Genomic DNA, 21,400 nt, shown 5'->3' on the forward strand with positions numbered 1-21,400 from the left:
TTATTAAAAAAACATTCCAAAAAAATCACCATATTTAGGTACTTTTTAAAGGTCTGGATAATTGATATATCTCTTAAATATAGCATTATCTTGTTATATTATGCAAAGAACATTATAAAAAAAAAGAAAAAATGCATTTTGACATTTTTTTTACCTTTTGGCAGGTTGCCAGAGAGGTTCGAGCAACAGATGTATTATATAACTTGCATGTAGTACATGTACTCAGCAGGTGTTTTCTCTCAAGATCATATTTATTTTTTTCAACTTTTAGGATTTTTTTAAAGGTGCATATCAGTTCTAAGACAAGTAAAAAAATTTAGCCTGGCAAACATTGGGAAATTGGTAAAAAAATGCTCCCAAATATCTATAAAATGCACTAATTGTAATAGTTTTTGCCCCTTAATATTTTAACTAAAACTGATCAAAGTAGACTTATATTCCGGACAATAACTTTAGTTTAAGTGTATAAATCTTTATGTTGTTTTTTTCAGAAGGTTCAATACCACAAAAGGAAGGTTTGGATCGATTTTGGGGATGATGGTCCCAACCGTTTAGGAATTAAGGGCCCCAAAGGGGCCCAAAACAAACATTTTATAGTTTAAGGATTATAACTTGTGTATAAGTATTTCAATTGCTCTGATATTGTATTGTATCACAATGTTTAAAACCACACGTAGAAGGTTTGTATTCATTTAAATGGGTCATGGGTTCAAAGTTAGGAATTAAGGGCCGAAAAGGGGCCAAAAAGCATTTTTCTAGTTTCAAGACAATAACTTGTGTGTAATTGTATGGATCTCTCTCAAATTGGACCACAATGCTCCATATAACAAAGGGGAGGCTGGGATTTAGTTTTCGGATTCATTGTCCAAAATATGTAGGAATAAGGGGCCAAAAAAGGGCCAAAAAGAAGCATGTTTCTAGTTTCCAAACAATAACTTGGGTTTAAGTATATGGATCTCTCTGTAATTGTACTACAAGGTTCTATACTTAAAAGGAAAGGATGGGATTGTGTTTAAGGGTTATTCCTTAAAGGGGGTTTCAATAAATGGGGGGGGGGGGGAATTTGTAAACAATTTTTTAAGGGATTTCTTCTTTTTTTTCAAAATTTTTCAAATTTCAAATTTTGAAAATTTTCAAGAAGAAATCTTCAATTGCACAGTATTGTGCAATATATTTGTTGATCTTTGACCACATTTATTTTGTAACAAAAACCTTTATTTTGTCAAAAATGCAATCACAATTCAAATTCAGACAGCATCAAGCTTGAACATTGTGACCAACTTTAATTTGCCCCAACTGTTCAGGGTCCAACCACTGCGGTTGTATAAAGCTGCACCCTGCGGAGCACCTGATTTTCACATACTTTCAATTGATGACAGTCTTTTAAAAAGCTTGTTATATGAAACAGAGTTGTGAACATACTTGTACTTCAAAAAATCTTCCTCTTTGAAACTTTTGATTGGAATGCAACATATTATAGGGGCAATCACTCATTGCGTGTCTAGATTCGAAATCTGTGTCTATTAGAGCGTATGTAAAAAATGTGGCCATTTTTTTTCATCTCAGTACGAAAAAAGTTTATCTGTGCATATATAATGTGCCATATAAAAGTTTTTGATTTATATCTCAGATTAAATCAAGATAAAAGAAAGACATTTGAGGTGACCCTACTTCTTCAAAAAATCGAAAGCTTTTCCAAAATTATCTTGAATGTTCCTTCTCCAAAGAACATCTCTTTCCTGTTTGTTGATACTTTGAGATTTTGATTTTAAGTCCCCTAACGGCTAACGTCTAAGTGGACTTAGGTTTGCACTGCGTTTGTCTGTCTTGTCAGTCTGTCTATCTGTCATTTTGGCAAATCAAGAGTTTTTGTGCTTGTAGATTTTGATTTGATATTTGGTTTATTGATTTATCATGACAAGTTACAGGTCAAATTCATTATTCACGCTTTAAGCTTTTCTCTTTGTTCAGTTGAAGCCCTTTCTCTAGAATTAAATTTTTGATGAAATACTTATTCATTAGAAAATTTCTGTTGAAACGGAAATAACTCATTTTTTTTTAAGACAAAATGACATTTTGAATGTTTTTCCTTTTCTTTGGTATTTAGTGATTCAGTTTTGTTCCAGTCTGATATTTGTGTGCAGAGTTGTGGTCTTTGCACATAGAAAATTCACTTAGATAGTCAGAATTCAACAAGTTTTTTTTGTTTTGCTTGAAGATTTTGTCTCGATATTTTTATGTAGTTTACACCATGACGAATTATAGATCAAGTTAAAATTTTGTTCCATTACAATGAATTTGTAATGGGTTGGGGACTATGTATTGCCATGTATTACTCACAGAATGCTTGTTTTTATCCAAAAAAATTCTGATGCTGCAAAATTGTTTAATATTTAGTTAAAATAGATATTGATGACTTTATTATGTTAAATTTTTTCAGATCTATCAAACTTTTACTTTTTTTTTGCTAATACCTTCATCATGTTCATTCATGATTAAAAACTTGTATTTAGACCATTTTGCACGTTTTTCTTTACGGTAGACCACCATAATATTACATGTATATAAACAGTAAAATCTTACCATTTTAATGACAATATAAAAAAGAAGATGTGGTATGATTGCCAATGAGACAACTGTCCACAGGAGACCAAAATGACACAGACATTAACAACTAAAGGTCACCGTACGGCCTTAAACAATGAGCAAAGCCCATACCGCATAGTCAGCTATAAAAGGCCCCGATAAGACAATGTAAAACAATTCAAATGAGAAAACTAAAGGCCTTATGTATATTAAAAATGAATGAAAAACAAATATTTTACACATAAACAAACGACTACCACTGAATTACAGGCTCCTGACTTGGGACAGGCACATACATAAATAATGTAGCGGGGTTAAACATGTTAGCGGGGGATCCCAATCCTACCCCTAACCTAACAGTGGTATAACAGTAAAACATAAGAACGAATTATAAAAATCAGTTGAAAAAGGCATAACTCATCAGATGGACAAACATACAAGTGGACGTGGCCGGGTAATTGTATGTCTGCTCAACAGTTTAACCATTTATCTGAGTATATTTGTTTTTATACAACCGCAAAAAATGAAAAAGTTTGGTTGTATATTGGTATGACGTTGCCGTTGTCATCGTCGTCGTCATCCAAAGATATTTGGTTTTCGCACTATAACTTTAGTATAAGTAAAAAGAAATCTACGAAATTTATACACAAGGTTTATGACCATAAAAGAAAGGTTGGGATTGATTTTGGGAGTTTTGGTCCTAACAGTTTAGGAATTAGGGGCCAAAAAAGGGCCAAAATTAAACTGTTTGATTTCATCAAAAAATTATTGGGGTTCCTTGATATGCCAAATCCAACAGTGAATTTAGATTCTTAATTTTTGGTCCTGTTTTCAAATTGGTTTACATTAAGGTCCAAAGCGTCACAAAATTTCAGTTCCAGTTTTATCAGGAACTACTAGGAGTAGTCTCTTTATATTTGACGTAAAGCTTTATCACAATATACAAAATATAGCACTTTTCTAGGTAAGAGGCACAATTCTATGAAATTCACAAAACTATTAAATCTTCCTCTTTTCTGGAATTAGATAACATGGATGTACAAGGCTGCGAAGTTTGTACAATTTTGTCTACATTTTCATACTATTTTAGAAAAGAAAATACCCGATTTCATCTGAAGGAGACGTGCTTAGAATTTTTAGTACTTATATGATAGTATTTTTCTCTAAATTGCAAGGGGGTGCATTCATGTTGAGTCTCTATCTCTTATATGTTAAACAGTTTTATGAATCATTATCAAATACAACATGTTTTAAAAATTTAGGACTGAACTCAATTGTGGCCACTTTGAATTAAGACAAAAAAGCGTCTAAAAACTAGACTATTATAAAATGCTAAAATTGTGAAGAACTCATGATGATATTACCTGATGAGTGTGCATAGTATTGTAAATAAAACAGCCCATTTTAAGTTACTAAAGTAATTTTCTTTTGAATAAGTTAAGATTTCAAACATATGGTAAAAATGCTCAGTTTAGGGGCAAAAAATGCAAAAAAGCGGTTTTCCCGGGTTTACTCCTTTAGTATATTTAATAATTTAAACTAAGTTAAACTTGGTTTATTCAATTAATATAACCAGTAAACATTAGTTCAGTCATTATTTTTCTTATATTTTGACTATTACATACTTTTAAAAAGTTTCTAATGAAACAGATCAAAAAATCAAAAAATCGGCAAAATGCCCATCACGCCTATCTTTAATTATTATTTTCTCGTAGGAAAGTATCATTTGCCGAGCACCATTTTCTTGCATTTTGTAGATAAATATATAAGCTTCATAAAATATTACATTTTATTGAAAATAAAACATGATCTTACAAGATTCAAGCCTTTAAAAATATACAAATTTTGCTGAATGGGCACTTTTTCAAAACCATGCAATTTCAACCTGTTAGTAGGGGTATTGAGAAAACTTTTTGAATTATCATAATTTCCTTTCATTTTAAGTTGTTAGTTAAGATATTTGTTATCATTAAGTTGTATTTTTTCTATTAAGCAAAAAAAAATCAGGTCAAAATACCCTAAAATAGGCTTGAAATGGCCATTTGTCAGTACAGAAATAGACAATTATCGAATGTTCGGCATACACAAATAATGGCTGAATATTTTTTCAAAATATTTTGCACAAATAGTTATTACATATAAGGTATCTAAAATACAAAATATCAGTCTGATTGGAATATTTTGGATTTGGACCATTTTGCATGGTTTTATCACAGACTGGCTCTTAATATCCCAGCCAATTAGACACCTTAGTTTTAAGTGGGGTTCGTGTTGCTTATTTTTTAGTTTTCTATGTTGTGTCATGTGTACTATTGTTTATCTGTTTGTCTTTTTAATTTTAAGTTATGACATTGACAGTTTATTTTCAATTTATGACTGTCCCTTTGGTATCTTTTGTCCCTCTTTTAGACAAGTAAATGTGGCATCTGTATCTCCAAGTCTGCATTCACCATCACCTATACCAAAAACTCGGATGCCTATGACACTCTGCCTTCTCCTTTTGAACAATTTGTTTCACCACCTTCTCCGACCTAGATGAACAATTAGTGATGGACGACAACTTTGTGTTGCCACCACCATTACCAACCGTATTGAGCTTGGACGATTTGGGTAACCTTTTTTTTTCTAAAAGGTTACCTATTCAACACTTTAATAAGATCATTGAATATTGTTTTTATTGGTATAAATGTTGATTTTGTTAGCGAGAAACTCCCGAACCCAAAGGCGTCCTTCAGCTGGCCCCTTAAAAAATATGTATACTAGTAACGCGATAATGGACGTCATACTTAACTCCGAATTATACACAAGAAACTTAAATTAACAAGAATGTGTCCAAAGTACACGGATGCCCCACTCGCACTATCATTTTCGATGTTCCATGGACCGTAAAATTTGGTTAAATGTAATTTAGCATTAAAATTAGAAAGATTATACTATAGGGAACATGTGTACTAAGTTTCAAGTCGATTGGACTTCAATTTCATCAAAAACTACCTTGACCAAAAACTTTAACCTGAAACTCGCACTATCATCTTCTATGTTATGTGGACCGTGAAATTGGGGTCAAAAGTTTAATTTGGCTTTAAAATTAGAAAGATTATATCAGAAGGATACCAAGTTTCAAGTTGATTGGACTTCAGCTACATCAAAAAGTACCTTGACCAAAAAATTTAACCTGAAACGGGACGGACGCACAGACAGACGAACGAACGGAGCCACAGACAAGAAAACATAATGCCTCTCTACTATCGTAGGTGGGGCATAAAAATCATACGACTAACAACGGCCAGAAGCTCCTGACTTGGGACAAAATGGCGGCGGGGTTTAACATGTTTATGAGATCTCAACCATCCCCCTTTATCTTTAGCCAATGTAGAAAAGTAAACGCATAACAATACTTAAGTAATTTGGTACTGTAAATTATGAAATTTTTACATATCTTTTATTATTGCGAAAATTGTGATGGGATAACTATAGTTTAGATAAAAACGTGCATTTAAATTTTGATTAAATCGATAAATCAAGGCAAGATTCCAGTGCAAAGGTACGGATCTTTTTGAAAGATAAGAGTGTTTCCTTCTGGCTTCATTTTATGCTTGATGTCATCAACAGTTTGAGTACTGTTTCAAGGACAGTCCAAAGTAAAAACAGCACTGTGGGTGATGTTTATAATGAATTAAGAGTCGTGCAAAACCATACTGAACAAGTATATGAAAAGGTAGCTAATATGGAAACACAATTAGTTCATCATATATGCTTTCACCTGTATAATGTTGTGTATATATAATTTGTAATATGTTGTCTTATATTCCTTACACGAGTGTAAGTACTCCATGCAACGGCGCTTGTCCCCGAACGGTTGTAAAAAAAGATAACGTATACTAGTATCTATATTAGGATAACCCTGTACCCCTATACCTCCGCTAATAGTTGACAGTCATCTTGTTTCATATGCAGACAAGCAACAAACTCTCAAAGGAGTAAAATTTCTTTCTGGTAATGTCTAGCTTGTATGACAACTTTACCAACAGTAGTTTTGATTTTAAATTGAGGGATGAATCCGTGAAAGGTTATAACTAAAGATAGGATAACGTATCAACACATAGTTATAAAACTAGAGGCTCGAAAGAGCCTGTGTCGCTCACCTTGGTATATGTGAATCAAACAAAGGAAGCAGACAGTTCATGACAAAATTGTGTTTAGGTGATTGTGATGTGTTTGTACATCTTACTTTACTGAACATTCTTGCTGCTTACAATTATCTCTATCTATAATAATATTCGAGATAATAACCCAAAACAGCAAAATTTCCTTAAAATTACCAATTTAGGGGCAGCAACCTAACAACGTGTTGTCCGATTCATCTAAAAATTTCAGGGCAGATAGATCTTGACCAGATAAACAATTTTACCCCTTGTCAGATTTGCTTTAAATGATTTGGTTTTTTAGTTATAAGCCAAAAACTGCATTTAACCCCTATGTTCTATTTTTAGCCGTTGCGGCCATCTTGGTTTGATGCTGTGTCACCGGACATATTTTTTAAACTTAAAACCCCAAAGATGATTGTGGCCAAGTTTGGATTAATTTGGCCCGGTAGTTTCAGAGGTGAATATTTTTGTTAAAGATCATGGAGATTTACGAAAAATGGTTAAACATTTATAATAAAGGGCAATAACTCCTAAAGGGGTCAACTGACCATTTTGGTCATGTTGAATTATTTGTAAATCTTACTTTGCTGAACATTATTGCTGTTTACAGTTTATCTCCATCTATAATAATATTCAAGCTAATAACCAAAAACAGTAAAATTTCCTTAAGGGGCAGCAACCCAACAATGGGTTGTCTGATTCATCCGAATATTTCAGGGCAGATAGATCTTGACCTGATAAACAATTTTACCCCTTTCAGATTTGCTCTAAATGCTTTGGTTGAGTTATAAGCCAAAAGCTGCTTTTAACCCCTATGTTCTATTTTTAGCCGTGACGGCCATCTTAGTTGGTTGGCCGGGTAAAAAACACAATTTTTAAACTAGATACATCAATGATGATTGTGGCCAAGTTTGGTTTAATTTGGCCCAGTAGTTTTAGAGAAGATTTTTGTAAAAGTTCACAACGACAGACGACGGACGCCATGTGATGAGAAAAACTCATTTGACCTTTTAGGCCAAGTGAGCTAAAAATGATAACGTTTATAAAAGAGGGACGAAAGATACCAAAGGGACAGTCAAACTCGTAAATCTAAAACAAACTGACAACGCCATGGCTAAAAATGAAAAAGACAAACAGAAAAACAATAGTACACATGACACAACATAGAAAACTAAAGAATAAACAACACGAACCCCCCTTAAAACTAGGGGTGATCTCAGGTGCTCCGGAAGGGTATATAAATTTACTGTTTACAAATTTTCGATTTTTTTTAAATACTAAGGATTTTCTACCCCAGGCATAGATTACCTTAGCTGTATTTGGCAAAACGTTTAGGAATTTTGGTCCTCAATGCTCTTCAACTTCGTACTTTATTTGGCCTTTTTAACTGTTTTGGATTCGAGCGTCACTGATGAGTCTTTTGTAGACGAAACGCGCGTCTGGCGTATATACTAAATTTAGTCCTGATATCTATGATGAGTTTATTTACCATAATAAAGCAGCCCTTTGTAACAAAATCTAAAAGAAAACATTTGTAGACATTGTTATATAGCTTCAACTGCTTGCGATATCTTGGACAACCTCATGGGATATAGCTGAACAGTTTGTTTATAATCGTTTTATCAGTGGTGTAGAGTAACAACGCAAGAACAAAATGTAAAACTATGGAATTGGCTGGAAGTATGTTTTGATTTGAATTGAGAAAACTATCTGTACATATGCAATAGTTTACAATCTCACTATACTTGTGTAAAACAGTGTTTCATCAATTTGCGGTATTGTATAATTAATTAATCTTTAACTGATATATTAATGTTCCAAATCATCAGCAGCACTTTAAAATCCAACATGCATGAAGAATAATGTTTTAAAACAATATAGACATGTGTTCAAGCAAGAAACATGATTGTGTCAAATTTCACAACATTCTGGAATCAAAGAAAAATAAATTTCAACACATTGATTTCAACATATACAAACATGTTTGTACAGTGTAAAATGAAATAGCAGCTTTCTTATGTTAACTGCTCTTTTGTTCTGTTATTGTCTCTATGACATATTCCACATTAGGATTCACAACTTTATTATTTCATAGATATCAAGAAATTTTAGCTCAATGGGACAATTCAAATAGATGGAGGCCATAATTCCGAAACATATTCATTACCCTCACAAAGCAGCAATGGCAGAGAAAAGTCAAGTTTATCATCTCCGCCTTCAGCATAAAAATGATGCAAAATATGCATTGCCATTGCACCAACAAGTCTGAAATTACAATACATCGTATGTTGCAAAATAAAAAAAAAAGAAAGAACATTTATAGAAAAAATAAAAACAAGTCTGACGATGGAATTGAAATAGAAGCATATGAATTGAGTGGTTCAGAAAATTCCTCTCTCAATGAGAAAAGCAATAGTGCGGAGTCTCACCTGAAAGTCCTCACCACAGTCCTGGAGAGGGTGGCCCCTCAGCAGACGATTCATCTCCATTTTTTTGACGGGGGCAGGCAGGCAGGAAGCAAGGCGGTGGAGGGATGCCTTCCTCAATGTCTATTTTGGGTTTACGGGGGAGGTAATCCGGTTTGACAAGGAACAAGGGCAAGTGGTGTTGTCCCTCCCCCTGGAAAGGATACTATCAGAGAGTGATGCCCCCTATTTCAGATGCCCCTACTCACAATATCTTTAGCACGGTCGATAGCAGAGGCAGAACTAATGAAATCTCGCGGGACTCACTTATAATATTGCTAAATTGTATGGCTTGCTCACTTAGTGTTCTGCTGTCGACGTACTTGTAATTTTGAAGGTTTCCATGAGGGTTGTTCTTTGCAGCTTCCATGCATAGCTACTGTTTATATGGCGCAAATGAAACGACATTAATTTGTTATCAAGTTATAAAGAGATAACAACTTAGTTAAGATTCTGAACAACAAATCTTTACTCGAATGAAATATAATAAATGTATTTGTCAGTCACTTAACCACAGTTCTTAGTAACTTATTGAAATTACCATATATTTATTCTATTAGTCGAGTAGGTTATTAAACAGATCTTTCACTTCTAACAGACGATGGTTCTGTAAATTGTTCATCAGTTATATTGTCGTTGTGATTGTTTTAATTTGCTTTTTTTAAAGATGTTTGTTCGATTTTGTCTTCTTTTGTTTTCATAAAATGTTTTCTGTTTCTTTTGAAAATTTGTCCTTCTGGTGTTTTAATCACATATGATTTCGGAGTGTTATTATTTTTTACAACAGTTCCTTGGTCCCATTTTCCTTTCGGCTTGTGCTTGAATCAAAAAGTGTCATTCGGTTGTAATTCAGGTAATGGTTTTGAACTTATATCGTAATTTTGTTTTGATTCATTTTTGGTTGTTTCATTTCTGGGGAATAGAAACATGGTCACTTGGTCTTCTCCCGACCGGCAGTAAAACGCTTGCCGAAGTAGGGCGTCCGTTTGGCTGTGCGGGATGTATCAAGTTCGCATCCACGTCCGGTTAGAATGGGGACGTTAAATCCGATGCCTAATGTAAAGAGAGTGCCACGTGCACGTTAAGAACCCTTGCAACAACTCTTTGAGGGGTCCGAAGGTGGCCTGTTGCAAGGCAAAATTTCTGTCCCTATCCAATAAATAAACCTACCTATTGTTATTTGTTGTGAACTTGTTCTCGTCCTGAATATGCTTAAAATATTTGCCACTGGACGTTAAGCAACCAACATTCAATCATTTTTTTCTACTAGAACTAAAACGTCTGAAAATAAGCTTAAATCCACCTTTGTTTTCACTAGGCTGAGCTGCTACCCTAGGAATGCGTAAATTGGAAAAGTCATTATTAGTCAGTTTAGGACCTTTAGTGTCTTGGCTAGTATGAATGACAGCACTCTTCCTCTTTAAACTTGAGGTTGAAGTAGCTGATTTACGTGTTAATTCTGGTAGTAAATCTATAATTTGTTTGTCTTCGAACGATTTTTCAGTTTTCTCTTCAAAATCTTTCCCAAGAACACCATCACTTGACAATTTAAGGGTAAAAACTCGTCATTAAGCTCAGTTATGTCCTCTTGACCTGTATGTAACAAAGTAGCTTTCCTACGAATCAGATGATGAAACGCACCAGATCTAGCTGTTTGATCCATAGATTTCACTGACATGGCAAAAATGTTTTTGACCATTTGTACAAGTAAATCAATGATTTTTCGGGATATACTTTGGAAACTTGAATTTGTTTATTTCGGTACTTAACCTTTTGATCACTCGGGTTTACACGTTACAATATTGTTTTCTTTCTTATTGAAACGAAAAATTAGCGATATTTCCATTTATAAAGGTTAATAACTCTCGAACGGTAAAAGTGAAGCCTTCAAAATATAAACTCGATTTGTGTTTTGTGGTAAGTAGCATTATGTATACGTTTCCAAACATTTGATTGAGTCCAACAACAGTTAGATATGGAAACCAATTTTGGGACGTACTTACGTGACAGGACGTACGGACGGACAAGGGTTGAACTAATGCTCCTTGCTCTACGGCGGGTGCAATAAAAAAAAAAGGTTTACGCAAAACAAATATGACAGACATGAACCAATCGCAACGACAATCATTTATCTACAGGCTTATCAAGAAAATCAATAATTACGCCAATATAACAAAGATGTAATTAAAGTGCCATATCTGTCTAAATGTCGAAATATTTTTTTTATGGTTTTATCTCTTTCAAATAAATTAAGTAATCGATTGCAAAAAATATGATTTCAAAATTCCGCGTATTAAAAAAGATTTCCACACAGGTGAGTTTTGTATTGGTAATCACACCTAAGGCGAATTTTATCGATCGGCAATTTCCGGAGAAAAACCGAAGTCTAACGTCACATTGTCAACACATGTACTTCGGATATTGCAAAAGACTATAACCAAACGAGAATATATACGAACGATTTCATCTACGACAATGCGGAGAGGAGATCGCGGAGGTTCAAGTAGAGGCAGTGGGACGAAATGTGCGGGAACACAAATGCGGATGAATTTGATAACACTAAAGAAGTCTTTTCTGCTGCTCTAAGCTACTTTTTGAATATGAGGAGAGACTGTTCACATTTGATGTCCTGAACTCTTGCATCTTTTTGGGTTTTTTTTATCGACCCTTTCCTTGCACTGTGACCTGTGAGCCTCTTGTTGTTATTAGGCAGTGCTTCAGTTGCCATACTTTTTATCATTTTTGAAATTGATTTTGTACCGAGCTTTTGACCTTTATACCACAGTAATTGTTAGCCATACTTATTACCTTGAAATGTTGTTGATTGTTTGTAAAATTGGGTATCATCTTTTTTCATTGTTTCTGATAAAAAAAAAAGTTTGAATGCAAATACTGGACATGAAGAGTTTTTATTCTCCGTTGCAATGGGTCCGGTTTTTCGTAAATTGGAAAGTTGTCTTGTTTTAATTTGTTGCTGGAGATATGTGTGTCCACAATCAATGTTATATCCCCTCCAACATAAATTGTAATGTTCTGTTACCCCCCCGTATACCAAAGTGGTAGTTGTTTTTTATATATACTGTATTCATTAGAGAGCGCGGAGTTGTTGCACCTATTACATTTTGAGAGAAGAACTTATTTGCGTAATCGTCTGTTAATGGGCCAGCAGCATTTGGTTTATTTCAAAATCCAAGAGACTTTTTGGTTTTTAAATTTTGCACTCAAAAATTGTCATTTTTTTTGGTATCATTATGTTTAGTTTTCAAATATGATTTGAAAGGTGGTGAGATGTATTTTTTATTTCTTGTTCCTTTAATAATTATTCTAATTCAGCGTCTGTCACATCTCTAAATCTTTAATGGTCTGTGGATGTAGTGTTTTTCGTTAACATTTTTTAGCTGCGATACTAATTTTGAGAAAAATACACTTAAAACTGAGAGCCATGACTATTTCTAGATGCGTCAATTTCGGAACATAAATAAACTATCGATTCTGTTTGAACAATTGCCCTTTTTCGATACAAGTTTACAAGATAGGGGTGATGATGTTTTATTATCAAAATGCAATCCACTGATAACACTTGTCTCAGTTGGCAATATGGAACCCCATGAATCTGTTGCGTCGACACCAAGAACGTGGGGACAACCCATAACTTTAAATAGGTAGTAATCACTATCAGGGACATCTGTGTAAACAGTTCATATAATTCTCTTTTAGTTTCGGAGTTCGTGTCTTCATTGCTTTCACTACTATCATTAAGTAAAGAATTTTCTATATCTTTACAAATTTGTTCTTGCATGGCACTCTCTAGTTTGAATGGATTTTTTTATAAGAATGACATCTTAACTCATACTCATATGTTTAGTTGCAGTCCTGTAATTTGTAGTGTATTTTGTCTAGAAATTCTGGTAAGTCAAAATGTTTTTATTTTTTACAAAAGGTTATTCAAAAACTTTAGGTGGTTGCAGTCATTTCTTACTCTTCAGAATATACATTCCATTTTTCCAAAGATTACTTTTACAACTGAATACAACTTGGTGAATATATAAAAAAAACCATAATATTTCACATATGTCTAATATATACATTCTTCAAAACTAGAAAACTGATCAACCCTTTCAAAATACAAATCATATTCATTTTTTATAAGAGGTTTTGTTACATTAACAATCAAATTTAAAATGATGCACATTTTAAAGGTTAACTATGCATATGCTCACAACACTATCATTCCATTCATCACAACTGTGTCCTAATAGAAGTAAACACATCGAATATTATTCTTTTAAGACCTATTGCCACATATTGTAACAATGGGGGCATTATTGAGGGACAGTATAACTTACCACTACATGACTAACATATTCATTGATGTCTGCCTATCACTAATAATCTCGTAAATGTAAATCTCTTTATACATATACACTAGTATTATTGTTTATCGGCGTAAAAATCCTTTAAAGTTTAACACAAACAACACAACACATAAAAAACATGGAACGTATTAACAGTTGATTAACGTTATCGTATTTATCTGAATAATAAGAAATAATATATGTAAATCAAACTGAATATCAAATTGCGAATGGAACAATAGAGAAGACAACAGCAGAAGGTTCACAACAGTTTTACCAATATCATCATGAGGATTTGAGTCACAATGTATAAGCCGTAGGTCTACAAAAAGTTGTTTTTTATTCTGTTGATTGAAACTGTTAAAATTTAATGGTATTGTCGGATTACAATTGATGAATGCAAATTTCCTAAAGAAAGTACAATCACTAATAATGGTTAATTAAAATATGATTTAGTTGTTGACAAAGTGTGTCTGCCATGTGTGTAGATCTTCTCTCTCTTATAACTGAAGAGTTCCAAAAAGGGGACATAACTCACTACAGTCAATTCAGGAGCTTTAGTCTGTACTTTATTACTGCTTCCTTACTCTTATTAGTGTTCTTGACTGTTACTTCAGCATCACATTTGTTCACATCTGCTTCTTTTCTCTTACGAATGTTCTTAACTTCTACTTCAGCATCACATGTGTTCACATCTGCTTCTTTATTCTTATGAATGTTCATTAACTTCTACTTCAGCATCACATGTGCTCACATCTGCTTCTTTTCTCTTACGAATGTTCTTAACTTCTACTTCAGCACCACATGTGTTCACATCTGCTTCTTTATTCTTATGAATGTTCTTAACTGCTACTTCAGCATCACATGTGTTCACATCTGCTTCTTTACTTTTATGAGTGTTCTTAACTGCTACTTCAGCTTCACATGTGTTCACATCTTACTGCATAATATTACAGCAATTAATCATAATTGGCATCGTTGGAAAATATCTGATAATCCAAATTTGTTCCAAATGTATTAACTATAATCATTTTTTCTTTGAATGTAAATGGGTAATAAATTATTGGTCAATAATCCATGACATATTTATGTATTTTAATATAGACCAACATGTCTTCTGTCTAAAAATCTTGTACTTGGATATACAATTGAAGATATTTTTATCAGTGTGCACTAAGTTCCGTGCAAGTAATATGTATTTAATGTATATTGTACTATCATAAATCGAGCAAAAATCTTACCTAAAAACGGATTGGCTCCATTTGAATCAAGTCTAGATTGTTGTCAATGACTATCACGTCTTGTAAATCTAATACTTGAACGGCACCTGGAGTTGGTGAAGGTGGTCCAGCCTGTTTTAATATGCAAATGAAATATAAGTTATTATCTAAATATTTCTTGTATTGGTAATAAATTAATATTTCTAATAGAATCTTGCAAAAACAAATGTTCAACAACACGCCGGAACATATGATTTTGAAATGTTTAAAAGTAGTGCCATATTCTGTGCTACCTAAAGTAACGGGTTTTTGTTGGCTACTATATTAATACTGTATGTCATCGAGTGATGTTATGTACATAGTATTACCTGATGGTTTCTGGAATGATGTATTTGCAGGTCAGATGCAGATAAAGGGTACATGTTGGAGGTAGACCTGGAATATCCTCATGACTTACACGACTCGCATAACTCCTATCCACTAGCACCTTCAAGCTATAGCAAAAATCTGTATCGAGATCTATATGGTGAACACAGAAAACGAACAAACACCACCAAATTGATACCAACATTAGAAAATAAGAAAAATTATATCACACATGACCGTAATTTACAACTGTATACAAACTTGGGAATGAAAATTACTAAAGTCAATAGAATATTGGAATTTAACCAGTCTCCTTGGTTGGCTACTTATATTCAATTCAACACAAGCAGAAGGCAGGAGGTAAGGATTGATTTTGAAAAAAATTTCTTCAAATTAATGTGTAATTCCGTCTTTGGAAAAACAATGGAGAACTTGCGAAATAGAGTAAACGAAAAAATTGTAAACAACGAATCCAGCCTTAAAAAGTATTCCCGGCCTTCCTTTGGGAGATTTCGAATCATCTTCAATGAAGATTTGGTGGGTGTTGAGAACAAACACATTAATCTACTACTAAACAAACCTGTTTATGTAGGAAGTGTCATTTTAAAACTTTCAAAAATCATCATGTATGATTTTCATTACAATGTTATGCAAGAGAAATATGGTGGGAACCTAAATCTTCTTTTCACTGATACGGATGGATAGTCTGTGCTATGAAATATATACAGATGGCGTGTATGATGATATGAATAGTTTCTTGAACTACAAAAAAGTACCCGGAAAAATGAAAGATGAAAGGGCTGGTAAATATTTATTTTTAAGTATCAAATTTTTATTTCTAGAATATTGCTATTGTACAATAAATTCATATTAATCATTTCCTTAAACATTTGCAGCTCCTTTGATTTCATATAAAAAAATTCTAAGAACAGTGTATTACTTGTTACTCTGTTATTAATATGAACGTTTTGGTAATTTTAGGACTTCCAATCAAAGAATTTATAGTTTTGCGTCCAAAGATGTATAGTCTAATATATGACATAAAGAATGGTGAAGAGTTATTAGAAAAGGAAAACCGGACTGCAAAGGGATTAGCCAAAGGCGCTATTGATAAACACATACGACATATTCATTATAAACAGTTGATAACAAGATGACATTACATGATATGGATGTAATACGAAGTGAAAATCATACTTTATACATTAATAATGTTCGAAATGTTAGTTTATGTAACTTTGACGATAAAAGGTTTTGGAACAACTCAATTAACAGTTATTTATATGGACATTAGAATATCAAATGTAAAAAAATGTTGTTCGATCTATTGTTAAAACATTTATAAATTATAAAGAAGTATATTGTCTATTCGTCTTTGTATTGTCTATATACTGCACATAAAAAATTTCCCTCTGTTGAAACAATCTGTCTCTTCGGTTGAGGTTCGTCACCGACCGTGTCATGCTGTCTTTTCCCCCCTGGTGTTACTATTGGTGTGGCAATGTTGGTTGGTGGGGTGAACATCTGTTCCTTTGGTTGTTGTTGTGGGTCCTTAAAAATTAAACAAACAAAAAACATCATACCAGTTGTTAGAAAAAAAATTAACTTAAAAGTTGAGGAGATGAAAAAAGAAGGAACTTTGAGCAGTACCATAATACACCTTATCAAAATACACAACTTGCCTCAAATTGAGAATGTAGCTGCTCCAACACATTACGCATTGTGGTCATCTCGATAAATTCATCCCACCCTAGGGAACACCTGCCTGGGTTGCGCGGGTTATTGTTGTATAAATTGACAAAATAATACCCGTTGACTTTTGTCAAAACAAGAGCCATGTTTCTACCAAAGATGGTTCTCATCTCCAAATTCCCCTTCATGCTGTTCTTTTTGCAGAATGCGTGTTGGTCCATAATTTGTTCTGTTGGTTCAAATTGTTTTGGTAAAGTGTACCAAACACTGTCATATCTTAATTCCTATATCTATATAATGTGTAATACAATCTTTTTATTAATCTTTTTTCTTTATGAATCAATAGCATCTTATCATTAGCATACATGTTCTTCATCATAAACAGTTTCTAGGAAATGACTTATTTGCAATACTAATCTTAAAACACAATTTGTACTGACTTTCCCAAAAGAAAATTCTTATCATACATATTTTCAACCTCACAAACATCTCACAGTAATATTTCAATCATATCTGTTATCATTGCATGTTTAAACATTGTAATCGAATTCCTACCTTCTCTGAGACTGAGACAGTAGTAATGGTAGTATCTTCAGAATATGTATTTACAGGTGCATGTTTGCTTTCTGTAGGATTATCTTTGTCCAGGATGGCATGTACCATGTCACTTCTACATTTTCGACAGACTCCTAGGATGACCAAAAAAAAATACAATTTCATCATCAGATTATGGACATTTTTAATATAATATGCACATATACTAATTGGAGAAAAGGTTGAGCTACTGAATATTGATAAAATGGTCTTCCTGTAGACTATATAAATATAGCACTGACTGTAACCATACATTAATTCATCCTGCAACAAGCCAACTATTCAACTATTGTACAAATTGTAGGTAACCGAATACATGCATTGATAGGCATACATTTATAATTAAAGGTCTCCTTTTTTACTATCTAGTAAAAGTGATCTTGAACTGCATGCATGCCCCCTCCCTTTATCAAGCTTACTAGTGCAAAGGTTTTATTATGCCTATTTATAATATACATGTTTATATGACTAAAATATAAGATAACAGATAAACAAACACAAGAGAACTGTAAAAGTACAAAATTCCAACATTTCAGTTTTTATGATTTAAGTTTGCTTTTCAACTGACAATGCAAAAATCTTTCATGAAGGTTAAAAATAAAAATAGAAATGATAGTTTCATGTGATACACTAGGACAGAACAAGTCCCATACACAAACACACTTATTTGTTTTGAGTCTTCCTCTGTGGATATGTTGGTATTTTCCAGAGACAGTCTGTGCCACATGCAAATACAATTTACACATGTAATACTGTGTATACATATACCTGGTAATATCGCCCCCTGGAATAGTCAATTCGGCACTTGGTCAACCTGGTTAAGGCCGCCCCAGAGATACTTGTTTTGGTAGACTGATAAATATGTCTCAAATCTGGTCAATGTACATGTAGAGTGTAGGTATTCAGATAGGGGACAGCACTCATCAGTCTTTTAGCATCAATAATTATCATTATGTTTCGAAAGTAAACAATGCAATAAGGGTTCCTAACGTGCAGAGAGCGTTTTTGAGATTTTATCTATATATTTCATACAAATTAAACTACAATTTTACAAAATATTTTGAGGCCATTTGGCAAATCAGATTTGTACCAATTGTGGTTTGATTATGTACAAGCAATGACTGTTACCAATAGATACAGGCTTGTCACAGGCTTATTTGGTCATTAGATATAGGAAGATGTGGTGTTAGTGCCAATGAGACAACTCTCCATCCAAATAACAATTTATAAAAGTGAACCATTTAGTCTTAGATGCATGATTTTTAATTAGTTGTTAGTGACTCTGAACTAGCAGTCAGATAACTGTGAGTACTCTCAGATCTGTTCCTAGTGTCTTTTTTTGTCGGGATGTACATGTACAAGTACCACGGGCACGTCCTCTTGTATTTTTGTCCATCTGATGAGTTAAGTCTTTTTTAACTGATTTTTATTGTTCGTTCTTTATGTCGTACTGTTATACCACTGTCCCAGATTAGGGGGAGGGTTGGGAACCCGCTTACATGTTTAACCCCGCCACATTATTTAAGTTTGTGTCTGTCTGAAGTCAGTGGTTGTTGTATGTTTATGTGTTACATATTTGTTTTTCGCTCATTTTTTCATATAAATAAGGTCGTTAGTTTTCTGGTTTGAATTGTTTTACATTGTCTTATTGGGGTCTTTTATAGCTGACTATGCGGTATGGGCTTTGCTCAATGTTTAAGGCTTTACGGTGACCTAGTATACTATAGTTGTTCATTTCTTTGTCATTTTAGTCTCTTTTGGACAGTTGTCTCATTGGCAATCATGCCACATCTTCTTTTTTTGCACATTATAGGTCAATGTACGGCCTTCAACACAGAGCCTTGGCTCACACGGAACAACAAGCTATAAAAGGCCAAAAAATTACTACTGTAAAACCATTCAAACGGGAAAACTAACGGTCTAGTATACATGTGTTTTTTTTTTATCATTTTCATTTTCTCACTAGACAAAAATATATATCATTTTTTGTTTAGAAATATGCTATATACATGTATATGATTTTAAGACAAATAAAATTATCCTTAAAGGCTTAAATTTATTATCAATGTTCACATAAACAAAAGCAACTGAAGACAAAACTTTGATCAAATAAACAAATATTCTTTAGACAATTTTGCATCTTTTAATGACTTGTTTATGAAAATCTAACCAGGCAAAATAATAAAAAAAATATAGCCAAAAAAAAATGCAGGTGAGGCATACTTTTGGCCTTGCACTATAAAGAAATAAACAGCTGATAAAAATATGAAATAATAATTCAAAAACATTTACCTGCTCCTACAGAAATGAGAATTCCAAACTGTTCAAGAATATCTCTTGACTGCTGAACTGTAACAGTTGCTTTCTCGAATTTTCTCTTTCCATTACAAGTTTGAAGTGGGGGTTTCAGCATACACAGCTTTGATGCCTTCCATCCTTTCCCCAAACAGTAGCGGTGGTTTGGACAAATTGTGAAGTGGTCAGTCTCATGTTCAAAAAGTCCAGCACGAAATTTAATAAGTTCATGTTCATTACACACTGAAGATGGGTTGATTCTGTTTTGTGAAAGATGTGCGTCAATGTTGTCAAGACAATAATTGAAAGAATATATCTTAGATGATGGTTTGATGTTAAAGTTAGTGTTACAAGTAATCCTTGAATACTGGGAAAAAGAGCACTCCATCTATAACATCATGAAAACACTAAAACCACATCAGAAGATACTGCATATGATATCATTGATTTTTTGACAAGTGTCTTCTGCTTATGTTGACATGTATTATCTTTTGTGCACTTTCTTTTAAAGAGCTCATTCAAGGGAGATAATTCTATGGCACAATTTTGAAGAAAAGTTGAGAAAGTTCATGCAGAGAATCACTGTCACTGTGACCTCTGCCCAAAGGCTTCTCAATATTTCTTTTGATTTATATTGTTTAGGTTTGGCAATTTCTGGATATATTCCATTTGATCAATTATGTTGTTGCAGATTTAAGGAAAAAAGCATTGAAATTGGGGAAAATTGAGATAAAAAAAAATCATTATTATAGCCTTTGAAACTGATAGTCAATAAAAAAAAATATGGGAAAGATAGTGAAAATTAATGAAATTGAGGCAAACAGTGGTATATCTATTGATTTTTTCATACTTTTCATTATGCAACATCTGAAATTTGAGAAAATTTCACATTTCACCAAATTTCAACCCCCCTTTTTTCCCCTATTGGTTACCATGGGAATGGAGCACAATATTGTAAAAAAATTGGTCTGATATATTAGCATTGTATTACTGAACCCACAACTGGAGTAAAAAATGTTTTTTCAAAAAATGTAGTTTCAATTAATTTTAGGGATTAAGCTTGATGGTTCGTGGCATTCCCTCTTAATAAGTATTTAATGACTTTGACGTTTCAGTAACTACAATTACTCATTAGATCTGTTCGAAGTGGGTAAAGTTAATACCCAACCATATTCGTTCATATTTTGGGGGGTTGAGTTTTCTTTGTATCGATCTGATGAATTAAACATTTTTCGATTTTTTCTATAGCACTTTTGTTGTCCTGTTTATCACTGTATCGGTCGTGGGAGCATTTGGGAGGTTAAGCGTCCGCAAACATGTTAAACCCAACCATATTCATTAGTCAGAAGTATGTACGTCGATGGTTGTCGTTGGTTTCTCGTTGTTGAAGGTCATATAAAATTCAGAAAGGAAATGGGGTATGTGTCAAAGCAACAGCAACCCGACCATAAAGCAAAAAACAGCCGGAGGCCAAAAAATGGTCTTAAATGTAGCGAATAACTCCCGCACCCTTAGGCGTTCTTCAGCTACCCCCTTAAAAATATGTATACTAGTATACTTTTTGTAAAATCGCATTAAACGCTAGAATGGTACAAGTTACGCAACAATCAAACTTGACTTGTGAGTTGTGGTTATAAGCATTGCGTATCAGTTTCATACAATTTGGTTCAGGCAAAGTA

Source organism: Mytilus edulis, chromosome 11 (assembly GCF_963676685.1).
Source record: "Mytilus edulis chromosome 11, xbMytEdul2.2, whole genome shotgun sequence".
NCBI classification, from domain to species: domain Eukaryota; kingdom Metazoa; phylum Mollusca; class Bivalvia; order Mytilida; family Mytilidae; genus Mytilus; species Mytilus edulis.